The following is a 16100-nucleotide window of genomic DNA, read 5'->3' as shown; positions in this document are numbered from 1 at the left end:
ACAGAATACAGAGTTTATTCCGTAGCACAGAGTTACGCTGGATAGCGTCAAACAGTCCAGTGCGCAAAACAGGCGCACTGGAACAAAACAGGCACACGGGAAAATATACCCCGGCAATACAAACTACACGTAGCTCAACCGAGCTACTCTTTCCTCACAATAAACAATCACCCACAAGGACAAGGGGGGCAGAGGGAACACATACATGTTCTAATGAGGGGATATGAACCAGGTGTGTGTAATAGACAAGACAAAACAAATGGAATGATGAGATATGGAGCGGCAGTGGCTAGAAGGCCGGTGACGACGAACGCCGAAGCCTGCACGAACAAGGAGAGGAGGCAGCTTCGGAGGAAGTCGTGACAAAGGGCATAATTTAAGGGGATTCACGGGTTATCATTGGGACCACCTGATTCACTGAATGAACATCTCATCAAAGAGATCACATTTATTTTGGGAGATTGCAAAATAGAACTTCTACATTCAAGTAGAAACAAATTGATTCAGAAGATAATAAAACATGTTTATTTTAGTTACTTTTTTCTCAAATTGTTTCTATTACTTTCTAGCACATCAAGCTAACTTACAGAGTAAGTAGCTAGCTAGCCAGCTAGCTTTGTAGCCATGGATTGTGCACCTTCCATTGTTTAGCTAAGTAGCTAGCTAGCTAGCTAGTGGATGTTTTCCTTTTGAAACCAGGGCAGAGGAAAGCAACATTCACCTCCACAAATGCTGTTTACATTGATATCCATACTGAATGAAGCACTTAAGGGACCTCATGTCACCCTTAACTTTTTCAATTGATTCAAGGGGGAAATTCACCATTAAAATATTTTGTGTAACTAACTTAAAGTTAAGTTAAGGAAACTTTAAGGGAAAACATAAAGGGGAAAATGCACTTTAGATGTTTTATGCAACCGGGCCCAGGCCTAAATCATGATGAATGAGGTTCCCCATTTTTGCACCACCCTGCAGCACCATCAGCATCTCATCTCACGCCTTCCTCTCAGGCCAATGAATATGACAAACTATTGCAGCCAACTATGCAGTATCATCCAACCTGGACTCAGGGGTAGACATAACATAGTAAATGAAAATCCGGGACACTCAAATTAATATGATATGTTACATTTGGTATGGTATGTATTAATTTGTGGATATCCATCATCCATTTCATATGATACAGTAAGTTACAAATTACAATTCGTATATGTTACGGATTACAATTCTATATTCATTTGAAAATGTATACTAAAAACGTGGAAATCAATCAATCCGGCATCATTACCACAATGGAAAAAAAAAAAGATGTATTATTGAAATAGCATGGGCGACCGAGAAAAACAATTTGATACAATTTAAGGCCATGTGGCAAACAATAATGCAGGCACTAGGGATGGAGGTGTGAGCATGTGGGTCTGGGCAGATGAGATGTAGACGTTGTTTGTGTGTGTCTGTAAGTTGTTGTTCATATGTGTATGTTTGTATCTGGTGTGTAAACAAAATAAAAAAATGAAAAATAAAAAAAGATATGTAATGAATTGTTATTCGTACAATATGTTACGAATTTGCTATTCGTATGATATGTTACGAAATCCAATTTGTTGTGGCTAACATTAGCAAGGTGGCTAACGTTAGCTAGGTAGCTAATGTTAGCTAAGCTAGGGGTTAGGGGTTAAGGTTAGGGTTAAGGTTAGGGTTCATGTTAGGGTTAAGGTTATGGTTAAAGGGTTAAGGTTAGGGTTAGGGGAAGGGTTAGCTAACATGGTAAGTAGTTGCAAAGTAGCTACAAAGTTGTAAGTAGTTACAAAGTTGCTAATTATCTAAAAATGTTAAAGTTGTCCATGATGAGATTCAAACATGCAATCTTTGGGTTGCTAGACATTCACGTTATACACCTACCCATCCACCCCGACCAACCAGCCTCCTTTCGAACACACAACCTTTGGGTTACTAGACGTTCACGTTATATTCTCACGCATCCACTCCGACCAACCACCCTCCTTTCATTTTTGCTTTAAGTAACCTTCTATCTTATTTAACTATACCAAATGTAACATAAAGTATCATACTCATTTGAGTGTCCCGGATTTTCATTTACTATGTTATGTCTATGAGACCAGGCTGTGTCGTCAGATAACTAGACTTGTGCGTGACCAGTCATCTCTGTGCCATGCGTGCGTCTTTGTGCCATATGCTAGTTTCTATTAAAAACAAAAAATCTATATTTTAAGTGAGAAGTAGGCATTGGTCTGAAGCCGAAAAAGTAAGGAAATTCATAGCTACTGTAGTAGCTCAAAGCTGTGTGCTGGAAAACCTTGGTAGAGCATGGGTGAAGTAAGCATTGTGATGCTCATGTGAATTTCCTCCCCTCTTCAGACCAAAGTCTACTTCTCACTTAAAATGTAGTTTATTATTATTTATTTCCATGGTTTTTACACCAGAAGATGATTATACAACATTATTATACAGCATTATAATACAGCATAACACAGCAATAACGGTAAAGTAAAAGTACACAATAATGACAACTGGAAACATAAATAATGTAGTTCTTAGAATGTATTTAATATTAACAGCTGATTTTCCAGAGGTAAGCGAAAAAACAGAAACCCTAATATGGAGTAAACTGGAAAAGAATTCCCTGATCTCTTTTAACAAGACAATCGAGCAAGCTCCAGGAAAATCTACAAATTCATCATGTACCCATTAACTATAGAAAGAAGAAAATGTACTTTTGAGTTTACTGAAGAAAGTACTAAGTTACCTGTAAACAAAATTGAGTTATCACAAAATATAACATTTACAACCAAACGTATATTCATCAGATATAGTAAACTTTGTACATACAATTCAGGGATGGCTACAATTTATCTTGACGAGCTACAGGGCTATTCAGGCTTTTTTGTTTAAGCCCAGTTCGACCACATGTGATTATACTATTCAAGGTCTTGATGAACAGATGAAAGCATAGCCCTGTGGCAAGTCAAGAGTAATTCTAGTAATTCCTTATACAAACACTGTAACAAATGACAAACTGGTGAGTCATTAGACAAGTACAAACACTAGATTTACAAATCAGACATTGGATAGGGGCTCTAAATCCTTTAGTTACAAATGTTCTTAGTAATGCTGTACACAGCTGTCCAACTCCAGTAATGTTGATGTTGAGGTCAATTAACCATTTCTTTGTGGATTGTATTGTGTGCTTGGGGTTATTGTCTTGCTGGAAGATCCACTTGCGGCCAAGTTTCAGCCTCCTAGCAGAGGCAACCACGTTTTTTACAAGAAATGTCCTGGTACTTGGTAAAGTTCATGATGTCGTTGACCTTAACAAGGGCCCCAGGACCCGTGGATGCAAAACAGCCCCATAACATCAAAGATCCATCACCATATTTTACAGTAGGGATGAGGTATTTTCTGCGTATGCATTGTTTTTTCTAAGGCCAAACCCACCGCTGGTATGCATGGCCAAATACCTCTAATTCCGTGTATTATGACCATATGAGCACCAGCGGTGGGTTTGGCAATCCATAAGCACAGATGAAGGATATCAAGGATCTGGAAAGATTCTGTATGGAGGAATTAGTATAACATAATTTTCCATTTTTATTAGCATACATTAGCATAGCTCAGTATTTGTATTATTTATTTTATAAAGTCTTTTTTGCGCATCTTATTCAAGGGAGCCAAAAATTCAGGACCCCACATGCAGTGCATTCGGAAAGTATTCAGACCCAATGACCTTTTCCACATTTTGTTACATTACAGCCTTATTCTAAAATGGAATAAATAGTTTTTTCCCCTCATCAATCTACACACAATACCCCATAATGACAAAGCAAAAACTTGTTTTTAGAAATGTTTGCAAATGTATAAAAAAACAAACAGGAAATATCACATTTACAAAACTATTCAGACCCTTTACTCAGTACTTTGTTGAAGCACCTTTGGCAGCGATTACAGCCTCGAGTCTTCTTGGGTATGACACTACAAGCTGCCAAACGTCAGCTCGAAACCTTAATGATTTGGAGAAGATCTGCAAAGAGGAGTGGGACAAAATCCCTCCTGAGATGTGTGCAAACCTGGTGGCCAACTACAAGAAACGTCTGACCTCTGTGATTGCCAACAAGGGTTTTGCCACCAAGTACTAAGTCATGTTTTGCAGAGGGGTCAAATACTTATTTCCCTCATTAAAATGCAAATCAATTCATAACATTTTTGACATGCGTTTTTCTGGATTTTTTTGTTGTTATTCTGTGTCTCACTGTTCAAATAAACCTACCATTAAAATTATAGACTGATCATTTCTTTGTCAGTGGGCAAACTTACTCAATCAGCAGGGGATCAAATACTGTTTTCCCTCACTGTACATACAGTGCATTCGGGAAGTATTCAGACCCCTTGACTTTTCCCAAATCTTTTACGTTACAGACTTATTCTAAAATGGATTAAATTGTATTTTTCCCATCACAATACCCCATAATGATAAAGCAAAAACAGGTTTCTAGACATTTTTGCAACTTTATTAAAAATAAAGAACTGAAGTATCACATTTACATAAGTATTCAACATAAGTATTCAGACACTTTACTCAGTACTCTGTGGAAGCACCTTTGGCAGCGATTACAGCCTCAATTCTTCTTGAGTATGACGCTACAAGCTTGGCACACCTGTATTTGGGGAGTTTCTCCCATTCTTCTCTGCAGATCCACTCAAGCTCTGTCAGTTGGATGGGGAGTGTCGCTGCACAGCTATTCTCAGGTCTCTCCAGAGATGTTCGATCGGGTTCAAGTCTGGGCTCTGGTTGGGCCACTCGAGCATATTCAGAGACTTGTCCCGAAGCCACTCCTGCGTTGTGTTGTCTGTGTGCTTAGGGTCGTTGTCCTGTTGGAAGGTGAACCTTCGCCCCAGTCTAAGGTCCTGAGCTCTCTGGAGCCGGTTTTCAAGGATCTCTCTGTACTTTGCTCCGTTCATCTTTCCCTCGATCCTGACTAGTCTCCCAGTCCCTGCTGCTGAAAAACATCCCCACAGCATGATACTGCCACCACCATGCTTGACCGTAGGGATGGTGCCAGGTTTCCTCCAGACTTGACGTTTGGCATTCAGGCCAAAGAGTTCAATCTTGGTTTCATCAGACCAGAGAATCTTGTTTCTCATCGTCTGAGAGTCTTTAGGTGCCTTTTGGCACACTCCAAGCAGGCTGTCATGTGCCTTTTACTGAGGAGTGGCTTCCGTCTGGCCACTCTACCATAAAGGCCTGATTGGTGGAGTGCTGCAGAGATGGTTGTCCTTCTGGAAGGTTCTCCCATCTCCACAGAGGAACTCTGGAGCTCTGTCAGAGTGTCCATCGGGTTCTTGGTCACCTCCCTGACCAAGGCCCTTCTCCCCCGATTGCTCAGTTTGGCTGGGCGGCCAGCCCTAGGAAGAGTCTTGGTGGTTCCAAACTTCTTCCATTTAAGAATGATGGAGGCCACTGTGTTCTTGGGGACCTTCAATGCTGCAGACATTTTATGGTACCCCTCCCCAGATCTGTGCCTCGACACAATCCTGTCTCGGAGCTCTACGGACAATTCCTTTGACCTAATGGCTTGGTTTGTGCTCTGACATGCACTGTCAACTGTGGGACCTTATATAGACAGGTGTGTGCCTTTCCAAATCATGTCCAATCAATTTAATTTACCACAGGTGGACTCCAATCAAGTTGTAGAAACATCTCAAGGATGATCAATGAAAACAGGATGCACCTGAGCTCAATTTCGAGTCTCATAGCAAATGGTCTGAATATATAATATTATGTAAATAAGGTATTTCTGTTTTTCATTTTTAATACATTTGCTAAAATTTCTATCAATCCGTTTTCGCTTTGACATTATGGGGTATTGTGTGTATATTGATGAGGAAAAACTTTAATTTAATCCATTTAGAAAAAGGCTGTAATGTAACAAAATGTGGAAAAGGTCAAGCGGTATGAATACTTTCCGAATGCACTGTATATAATGAGGAGGGATACCACAGAACCACACTGGTGTGTACCATAATCAACCTGCCATCTGCTCAGCGCTTAAAGGCCCAGTGCAGTCAAAAACGTGATTTTCTTGTGTTGTATTCATATTTCCACACTATGAGGTTGGAATAATACTGTGAAAGCTGTATGAAAAGACCTCCTGAAATTTCAACCTGTTTTTGTGGGATGGAGTTTTGGCCTGCCAGGTGACATCACCAGGTGATAAATTAGTTAATATACCAATAAGAAAGAGAGTTCCAAACCTCTCTGCCAATAATAACTAGTTTTCAGTTTTCCCCTCTGCACTCAGACCACTCCCAGACAGTTCTAGCAAAAATCTTGCTTGAAAAATAGCTTTTTGCTTTTTTTTTAAACCATTTAAATTGAAACCAATCACAGTAAGGTACTTAATTGTTACCCAGAAAGTATTCCCCCCCCCCCCCACCACACTCCTTCATACCTCCATGGTCTTCTATACATTCTATATGGTTTATCTCTGTGTAATTGGAATTATTCAGGGAGCTTGGCAGAGCAGCATGTCAGTATTAGAGTGGAACGCACATACACACACACACACACACATTTTAAACCCCCTATGCTCATTTGAGACCCCTCTTTTGACCAGATCAGTTTGTTTGCCAATAATTGGGCAAAATATCAGATTTGGGCTTTGTAAAAGCACCTATATGCGACCTATCAGAATCTGGGGGAATCTTGAGACCAACACAAGCATGGCTGCCACTACAACACATTGGTCTCTGACCACAACTGGCTGACGTACTGATGTAGGATCTTAATTTGAGTCAGTTGCTACAACAGGAAAATAATCTTGCAGCAACAGGAAATGTGAATTATTATGTGGATTATAATTAATGGACATTTTTGTATGGCTTTATAGTCTGAAATTAGAAATTAGAAAGTGGAAATTACTGTCACGATCGTCAAACAGAGATGAGGACCAAGGCGCAGCGTTGCAGGCAAACATACTCTTTAATTAGAGACACGATCAAAAACAACAAACGATACGTGACAGTTCACGGTCTAACATAAACAGACTTGAAACAAGATCCCACAAACGGGAAACAGACAGTTTAAATATGGCTCCCAATCAGAGACAACCAACGACAGCTGACACTCGTTGCCTCTGATTGGGAGCCACTCAGGCCAACATAGAAATACACATACTAGATAAACAAATGAAATGCACACCCTGGCTCAACATACAAGTGTCCCCAGAGCCAGGGCGTGACAGTACCCCCCCCTAAAGGCGCGGACTCCGACCGCGCCCACCAAACACCACAGGGGAGGGACCGGGTGGGCACTCCGCTTAGGCGGCGGATCCGGCTCCGGGCCTGATCCCCGCTCCCTCTCCAACCCCCCAAAGTACCCCTGGTCCGGTCTGGCCCCGCTGGCCGGAGCTGGACTGCACACTGGTGGAGCGGATTGCTCTATCTCCGGCGTGAAGCATCTGACCGGTGCCGGACCAGCCACCGGTGGAACAGGCACGGGCCGTGCCGGACTGACGACGCACACCACTGGCTTGGTGTGGGGAGCAGGAGCGGGCCGCGCCGGGCTGACGAAACGCACCACTGACTTGGTGCGGGGAGCAGGAGCGGGCCGAACCGGGCTGACGAAGCGCACCACTGACTTGGTGCGGGGAGCAGGAACGGGCCGTGCCGGGCTGACGAAACACACCACTGACTTGGTGCGGGGAGCAGGAATGGGCCGGACCGGGCTGACGACGCACACCACTGACTTGGTGCGGGGAGCAGGAACGGGCCGCGCCGGGCTGACGAAACGCACCACTGACTTGGTGCGGGAAGCAGGAGCGGACCGGGCTGACGAAGCGCACCACTGACTTGGTGCGGGGAGCAGGAACGGGCCGTGCCGGGCTGACGAAGCGCACCACTGACTTGGTGCGAGTGGCAGGAACAGGCCGGACCGTACTGGGAACACACACCACTGGCCCTACGTGGGGATCAGGAACAGGCCGGACCGGACTGGCAACACACGCCAGTACCTCTCGCCGTGCCTCTACATCCTCCTTCCCCCTGGTGACCAGTGACTCCCGTAACCTGGCGGCCTCCTGCTGCCCCGTCGTCCACGGCGTTAGCCCCCCCCTAAAAAATTTATGGGCTTCACTCCTACCCGTGGACCAGGTCTCCATGCTCCTCGCCAGCCTTTCGCCCTTCTGCCTCAACGTCAAGCCCCTCTCTTCCTCACATGGCTTGACCCAGTCGAGGAGGCGAAGGAGATCCGCTAGAGATCTCTCAGGCGCTGGCTCCTGGACTTACTGCTTGGTCCAGTCATGGTGGGATCTTCTGTCACGATCGTCAAACAGAGATGAGGACCAAGGCGCAGCGTTGCAGGCAAACATACTCTTTAATTAGAGACACGATCAAAAACAACAAACGATACGTGACAGTTCACGGTCTAACATAAACAGACTTGAAACAAGATCCCACAAACACAAATGGGAAACAGACAGTTTAAATATGGCTCCCAATCAGAGACAACCAACGACAGCTGACACTCGTTGCCTCTGATTGGGAGCCACTCAGGCCAACATAGAAATACACATACTAGATAAACAAATGAAATGCACACCCTGGCTCAACATACAAGTGTCCCCAGAGCCAGGGCGTGACAATTACAAACCTTTTAAAACCTCAAACACAGTACAAGTTGTACATTTCCTGCATTGCAGGAATGTTCTCCTGCAACAGGGTGATCAAATTAAGATCCTACATCTGTATGATGTTTCACTCGTTACGTTTTTTTCCAAAGCAATTCAATAATTTCTCTCCAGTGATTGTTCTTATTTATCTGATTAGGCCATGGAGGTTGCTCTTCTCTATCCTTGTTGCGCTTTCAGCTGTTTGGCTAGTAAGCAGACACCCTCTCTACCCCCCCTCCATGTGTCCCAGATGGGACTGTCCCACCAGAGAAGGGGCAGGTGTGGCGGCCACGGCTGGTGCTGAGCAATCATTGGCTGTGATTAGCCAGTTTGGGGTAAAGGATGGGGGAGCTGTGATGGAGCAGGCAGGCTGCCAGCTGCTAGTGCTAGCCCCCCTCCACACACACTGCTTAGACAGGGCCGGGGGAGGGGACCATGACTGGGGCCTGGAGGGTGGAGGGTGCTGCTGCTAAGGTGACTGGTTTGGGGTGTTCTCTTCTCTTTGTGGTTAGGGGTGTTCCCTCTCTGGGGCTCAGGCCTCCAGCTGCCCTGTCCCTGGGCAGGCACATGCAGAATATGACACCTAAATCGCAAACCCCTGACCTACACATACCAACACAGATAGACACAAATAACTAACCTAGGCTGGCTGACACACAAACTCACATTGACACACAAATTCAGTTTGGCAGTAGCAAGGTTCTAAAAAAAAGAAGAAGAAGAAGAAAGCAAATCAGAACGAAAAGTAAAAGTAAAAAGCACTTGGTATACTCACATACACCATCAACCCTTTCTATCCACACAAACACACACACGTGCGAACACGCGACTTATGAAACCAAACAGGTAGGCCCTTTCCATGGTTACATGGTTGGTTATTTATAACGCTACCTTTGGCCATCACAGTGCACCTGTCACATTGATCCAGACCTATCTCCGATTTCATGGTGTGTGTGTAAAGCCAGCTCAAATTAGGCCTAGGTCTGTGTGTGTGTGTGTTCACGCTGTGACACAGCTCAGCTGCTGTAGTCATGGCAACAGGTAATTTCCCTTTGTTGGTGTACACCAAAACCCACTCAGTATACACCGTACCAAATGTGACTTTCTCAATTTCATCATTATGGCCCCAACATTGATGTGGTTGTGTGTTCCTGTGTGTTGCTCAGGGGCAGTATGTTATGTTACCTGACTGTTGTAAGGTCATCTGGTAGTTTCTGGGAGCCTCTCTGAAGGTTTGTTAAAGGTCTCCTTAGGGTTTGTGGGTGGTTATTAGATGGTGTTGTTCTGATTTGCAGCCAGCATGGCCTGCAGGTCGTGGCAGCCTTTGTTCCTGTAAATTGGCTCTTTGTTGTGTCTCTCCCAACTGAATAGCGTTTCTGTGCCACTGACTTATAAAGCATCTGCAAATTATCATCACACACACACACACACACAAACACACACACAAACACTAACAAACACACACATGTCAAACTATACACCCTGATGTGTGTCTTCTCCAAGGCCAGGGCAGGCATCACCACACTCCTTCATACCTCCATGGTCTTCTAGGCATTATACAGTGGGGAAAAAAGTATTTAGTCAGCCACCAATTGTGCAAGTTCTCCCACTTAAAAAGATGAGAGAGGCCTGTAATTTTTATCATAGGTACACGTCAACTATGACAGACAAACTGAGAATTTTTTTTGCAGAAAATCACATTGTAGGATTTTTAATGAATTTATTTGCAAATTATGGTGGAAAATAAGTATTTGGTCACCTACAAACAAGCAAGATTTCTGGCTCTCAAAGACCTGTAACTTATTCTTTAAGAGGCTCCTCTGTCCTCCACGCGTTACCTGTATTAATGGCACCTGTTTGAACTTGTTATCAGTATAAAAGACACCTGTCCACAACCTCAAACAGTCACACTCCAAACTCCACTATAGCCAAGACCAAAGAGCTGTCAAAGGACACCAGAAACAAAATTGTAGACCTGCACCAGGCTGGGAAGACTGAATCTGCAATAGGTAAGCAGCTTGGTTTGAAGAAATCAACTGTGGGAGCAATTATTAGGAAATGGAAGACATTCAAGACCACTGATAATCTCCCTCGATCTGGGGCTCCACGCAAGATCTCACCCCGTGGGGTCAAAATGATCACAAGAACGGTGAGCAAAAATCCCAGAACCACATGGGGGGACCTAGTGAATGACCTGCAGAGAGCTGGGACCAAAGTAACAAAGCCTACCATCAGTAACACACTACGCCGCCAGGGACTCAAATCCTGCAGTGCCAGACGTGTCCCCCTGCTTAAGCCAGTACATGTCCAGGCCCGTCTGAAGTTTGCTAGAGTAAATTTGGATGATCCAGAAGAGGATTGGGAGAATGTCATATGGTCAGATGAAACCAAAATAGAACTTTTTGGTAAAAACTCAACTCGTCGTGTTTGGAGGACAAAGAATGCTGAGTTGCATCCAAAGAACACCATACCTACTGTGAAGCATGGGGGTGGAAACATCATTCTTTGGGGCTGTTTTTCTGCAAAGGGACCAGGACGACTGATCCGTGTAAAGGAAAGAATGAATGGGGCCATGTATCGTGAGATTTTGAGTGAAAACCTGGCTGGGTCTTTCAGCATGACAATGATCCCAAACACACCGCCCGGGCAACAAAGGAGTGGCTTCGTAAGAAGCATTTCAAGGTCCTGGAGTGGCCTAGCCAGTCTCCAGATCTCAACCCCATAGAAAATCTTTGGAGGGAGTTGAAAGTCCGTGTTGCCCAGCAACAGCCCCAAAACATCACTGCTCTAGAGGAGATCTGCATGGAGGAATGGGCCAAAATACCAGCAACAGTGTGTGAAAACCTTGTGAAGACTTACAGAAAACGTTTGACCTGTGTCATTGCCAACAAAGGGTATATAACAAAGTATTGAGAAACTTTTGTTATTGACAATTGGTGGCTGACTAAATACTTTTTTCCCCCACTGTATATGGTCCATCTCTGTGCAATTGGAATTATTCAGAGAGCTTGGCAGAGCAGCAGGTTGGTATCAGAGTGGAACACATTAGCATTTGATGGCCCATTGCAGTGGGATGGTGGGACTGATTGGGTCTATGGTATCTCTCAGGCTGGAGGAGTGGGGCTAGGCGGGCGGTCACATCTGTCAGGGTTTACACTTATTAAGGGTCCAGAGCTGGGGTCTTCGGTATCAGAGGGAGATAAAATAACCTCTTTGTGAGAGAACGACTCTGCAGGTCAATCTCTTCTTCCTCTCCTGCATCATTACAATCACCCTCATTATCCTAGACCAATATCTACATTTACTGGAAATGAGTTTGTCTAGGAATATCTATTTGCCATAAATCCTTCCTCGATATTTCCATCAATATCTCTAACCACAATGATTTCCTAGGTTGGTGCCATGCAGTATTTTCTCCTTAACTACTCTGCACTCAGTAGCTTCCTGTGTGTGAGAAACAGCGTTATCTTAATGCCAGAGTAAATTTCCCCTCACTGCACAGAAGCTAGGGGTCTGTTTTAATAGCAAACATCCACATGGACAGATAACAGCCTCGCTCTAGCCTTCTGCTTTCCATAGGACATGTATTAACAATGGGCTCGCTCACGCACACACGCACACACGCACACACGCACACACACACACACACATACACACACGCGCCTACAGCAGTCGTTTTTCATTGGAGTAGATATTCACTGTAGGCAAAAACAGACTGCCTATTAGTCTGGCCTGTAACCAGCAGACACACATGGGAGTGTCTGTAAAACTGTTTAAACAACAAACAGAGACAACACAGATACACAAAGAGTGTCACACACAACCCATGTTTTCTGATTCTATCTACCATAACTATTGTATTAGCCTCTACATTACACGATTATAGCAAATTAAATTTGATTAGTGTGTGTGTGTGTGCGTATGTGTGTGTGTGTGCGTGTGTGTGTGTGTGTGTGTGCATATGTGTATGTGTGTGTGCGTGTGTGTATGTGTTTGTTTGTTATCGGCAGGCCATCCCCAGTTTTCCAGAGCAGCACTCCAGCTGGGGGTCGGAGGTCAATGATGATGACAGGTGTCCCTGAGCTCCAGATGCTCTGTGTGGTCTGGAAGAGCAGGTGCTGCTGGGAGAACACTGAAAGATAATGGAAAGAGTCCTTTGTCATTTAGATTCAACCTACAAATAGAGATGGATTTCAAACCAGTAACTATGTACATTACATTGTACATGGGGGATGCAGCAGTGTTACTCCGGCAAGTTTTTGTCTTACATAGACATGCAGCAGACACTTGATGCTGGAGGTCTCACTGAATAATGTATTGGGTAACTCAAAGCTTCAGCTATGTATACACACACACACACATACACACACGCACGCACACACACGCTGCACAACTCTGATGCAACTAACTAGCAACAACAAACATTACACTAATGCCAATGGACTGTCTTAGATCATTGATGATCACTATCATGGCAGCTAAGGAACATTTCAACACTGTTGCATAGTAGCTGCATACAGTAGCTGCATACATAGTAGCTGCATACAGTAGCTGCATACAGAATATGAGATATGAGAGAGACCATGTATTTATTATTGATGTACTGAGAGCAGGGCCGGCTCTAGCCTTTTGGGGGCCCTAAGCAAGATTTGGTGGGGGGCCCCCCCACAAAGTGGACAAAACGTTTTAGTGGACCCCTTCTTGACGGCGGAGAGAAAAATGAACGTTTTAAAGTTTATTTCCTGCAATTCTACACATTTTGCCATGGGGTGTAGCTAAAATGTTGCAGTTTTAAATAAAGTTTTCTGCAGTTCTACACATTTTGTCGTGGGGCAGTGAGCAAATTTGGCCGTTTTATTACACATTTCATGCAATTCTACTCATTTTGCCGTGGGGCAGAGAGAAATGTGTGCAGTTTTAAAGCAAGTTTTCTGCAGTTCTACACATGTTGCCATGGGGCAGAGAGATTTTTTTTCACAAATGTCCATGCAATTTATATGGCAAGGTAAACGATCCCAGATAAACTGTATACATCTATCCGGCTCTAGCATTTCGCCCCATCCTAAATTGGTTTAGACATGATTATTCTGCCCCCTGGCTGAGTATAGAGAGAAATGGGGTGTCTCCTATTGGCCTGGAAGAGGTGGTCTTCACTGATATATCCCTTAAACTTTTGTCCATTTATTGCTCACACAATTTCTATTTGGCCCTATAGGGGGGGGGGGGGGGGGGCGTCTCTGGCCGTTGTAGGGGAGGGCGGGGGGATTGAAGGGAATCTAAGGGGAGACTTAGGGAATGGATGGGTGGGAGGGGGATTGATAAGCAGCCTCGGTAGCTGGGTGGGATTGCAAGGGGTGGGAAGCATGCTTTCTTTGGGGTGGGGTATACGGGGTGGGAAGCATGCTTTCTGGGTGGGGAGTGAGGGAAGATTAAATCAAATTGTATTGGTCACATGCGCCGAATACAACAGGTGTAGACTTACAGTGAAATGCGGGCGGGTGGATGGGGACTGAGGGGGGAATGGGTCGGGGTTATCTTTGTATGCATTTATTTGATTGTTTTTGTACCTGTAATCCCCCTCTGAAAAATGTAAATGACTAACCTGAATATAAAGTTGTTCACAACATATTTCATGCAATTCTACTCATTTTGCCATGGTGTGGAGATAACCTTTTGCAGTTTTAAAGCTAATTTCCTGCAATTCTACACATTTTGCAATGACTTATGCCACGTTAATGATATCTGAGTGAGAGTGACTAACAAAATCAATGGGGGCGCCTGGAGGTCAGGGCCCCTGGGCACATGCCTTGTGTGCCCAGTTGGTATTCGGCCATGATTGTTACAAGTTTAGATAACTGGCTAGACTCATTTACCAATCTAAAAATTGTTAGCTGACATGGATAATTGAGTGACTGTCAGTGGCTGAAAAAACATGAGAAAAACTGCTGATGCACAACCAAATTTCGAACTTGCACCTTGTGTATTCATTCTACTATTATAACTCTCAACAGTAAGTTGAGACCGACAGAGTTACAAAGTAACTTTGACATCATTTCATCTTTGACTGCCCTCTTGTGTTTGTTAGTGTGTATTACACCTACATGCATATTGGGTTAACACAGGAAGCGGCACAGGTCCTAATCAAGGCACTTGTCATCTCCCGTCTGGATTACTGCAACTCGCTGTTGGCTGGGCTCCCTGCCTGTGCCATTAAACCCCTACAACTCATCCAGAACGCTGCAGCGCGTCTGGTGTTCAACCTTCCCAAGTTCTCTCACGTCTCCCCGCTCCTCCGCTCACTCCACTGGCTTCCAGTTGAAGCCCGCATCTGCTACAAGACCATGGTGCTTGCCTACGGAGCTGTGAGGGGAACGGCACCTCCGTACCTTCAGGCTCTGATCAGTCCCTACACCCAAACGAGGACATTGCGTTCATCCACCTCTGGCTTGCTGGCCCCCTTACCTCTGCGGAAGCACAGTTCCCGCTCAGCCCAGTCAAAACTGTTCGCTGCTCAGGCACCCCAATGGTGGAACAAGCTCCCTCACGACGCCAGGACAGCGGAGACACTTGAAACCCCACCTCTTTAAGGAATACCTGGGATAGGATAAAAGTAATCCTTCTACCTGACACGATTAAATTATACTTCCATTAACTTTTTTCAGTCTGTGTTTGAGTAGGCCTGCATGTGTTCATTTCTACCCATTCATATAGTCTTCCAACTCTTCGTTGGCATGCTTGGCTAGACTGTAATGTTGGTGCTGGATGTCTCTCAGAGAGGGTTTTATGGGGCTTTTCCTGTACAGCCTCTCCTTGGGAAGGACTGAAAAACCTCTACCTGAAAAATCTGGAACCTCCAATGTTTTTGTTTGACAATTCCCCTGACTATGGCAGAGCAAATCTAATAAAAACTGAGTTGATCTCCCTGCGATCTCTGATATCTTAATGATATTAACATCCCAGCTAGCACATAACGTTCTGAGAACAATATGTTTCTTAGAGCTTGGTGAGACTGTGGTTGTCCTATGGTTATTTTGCACACAACCTTCCCACAACTTTCTGGATAGTTGTTGCTTGGCTTTGGAACATTCTCAGCACATTTAAGGAACTTGACCAAAAAACGTTATTTCCTTGGTATTTCATTACTTTAACAGAACGTTTCCTTGAGTTCAAACATGGTTACATTTAATTTCAAATTTGGTAATGTTCTAGGAACATTTTCCAACTGGTTTGACATTAGGAATATTCTAAAATAATTCAGAGAATGTTAAGAAACAACCCACTGAGCACAAACGTCAATTCAATGTCTATTTCACGTTGTAAACAACGTTGATTCAACCAGTGTGTGCCCAGTGGGAACGTTCTTCTGTGGGAATGTCAGTATATCAGCAGAAGGTTTCCTACAGGTTTCCTCATGGT

The sequence above is a fragment of the Coregonus lavaretus genome (genome assembly GCF_964263955.1).
Source record: "Coregonus lavaretus genome assembly, chromosome: 21".
In the NCBI taxonomy this organism is placed as follows: Eukaryota; Metazoa; Chordata; class Actinopteri; order Salmoniformes; family Salmonidae; genus Coregonus; species Coregonus lavaretus.
Note: the sequence above shows the minus strand (reverse complement) of the source record.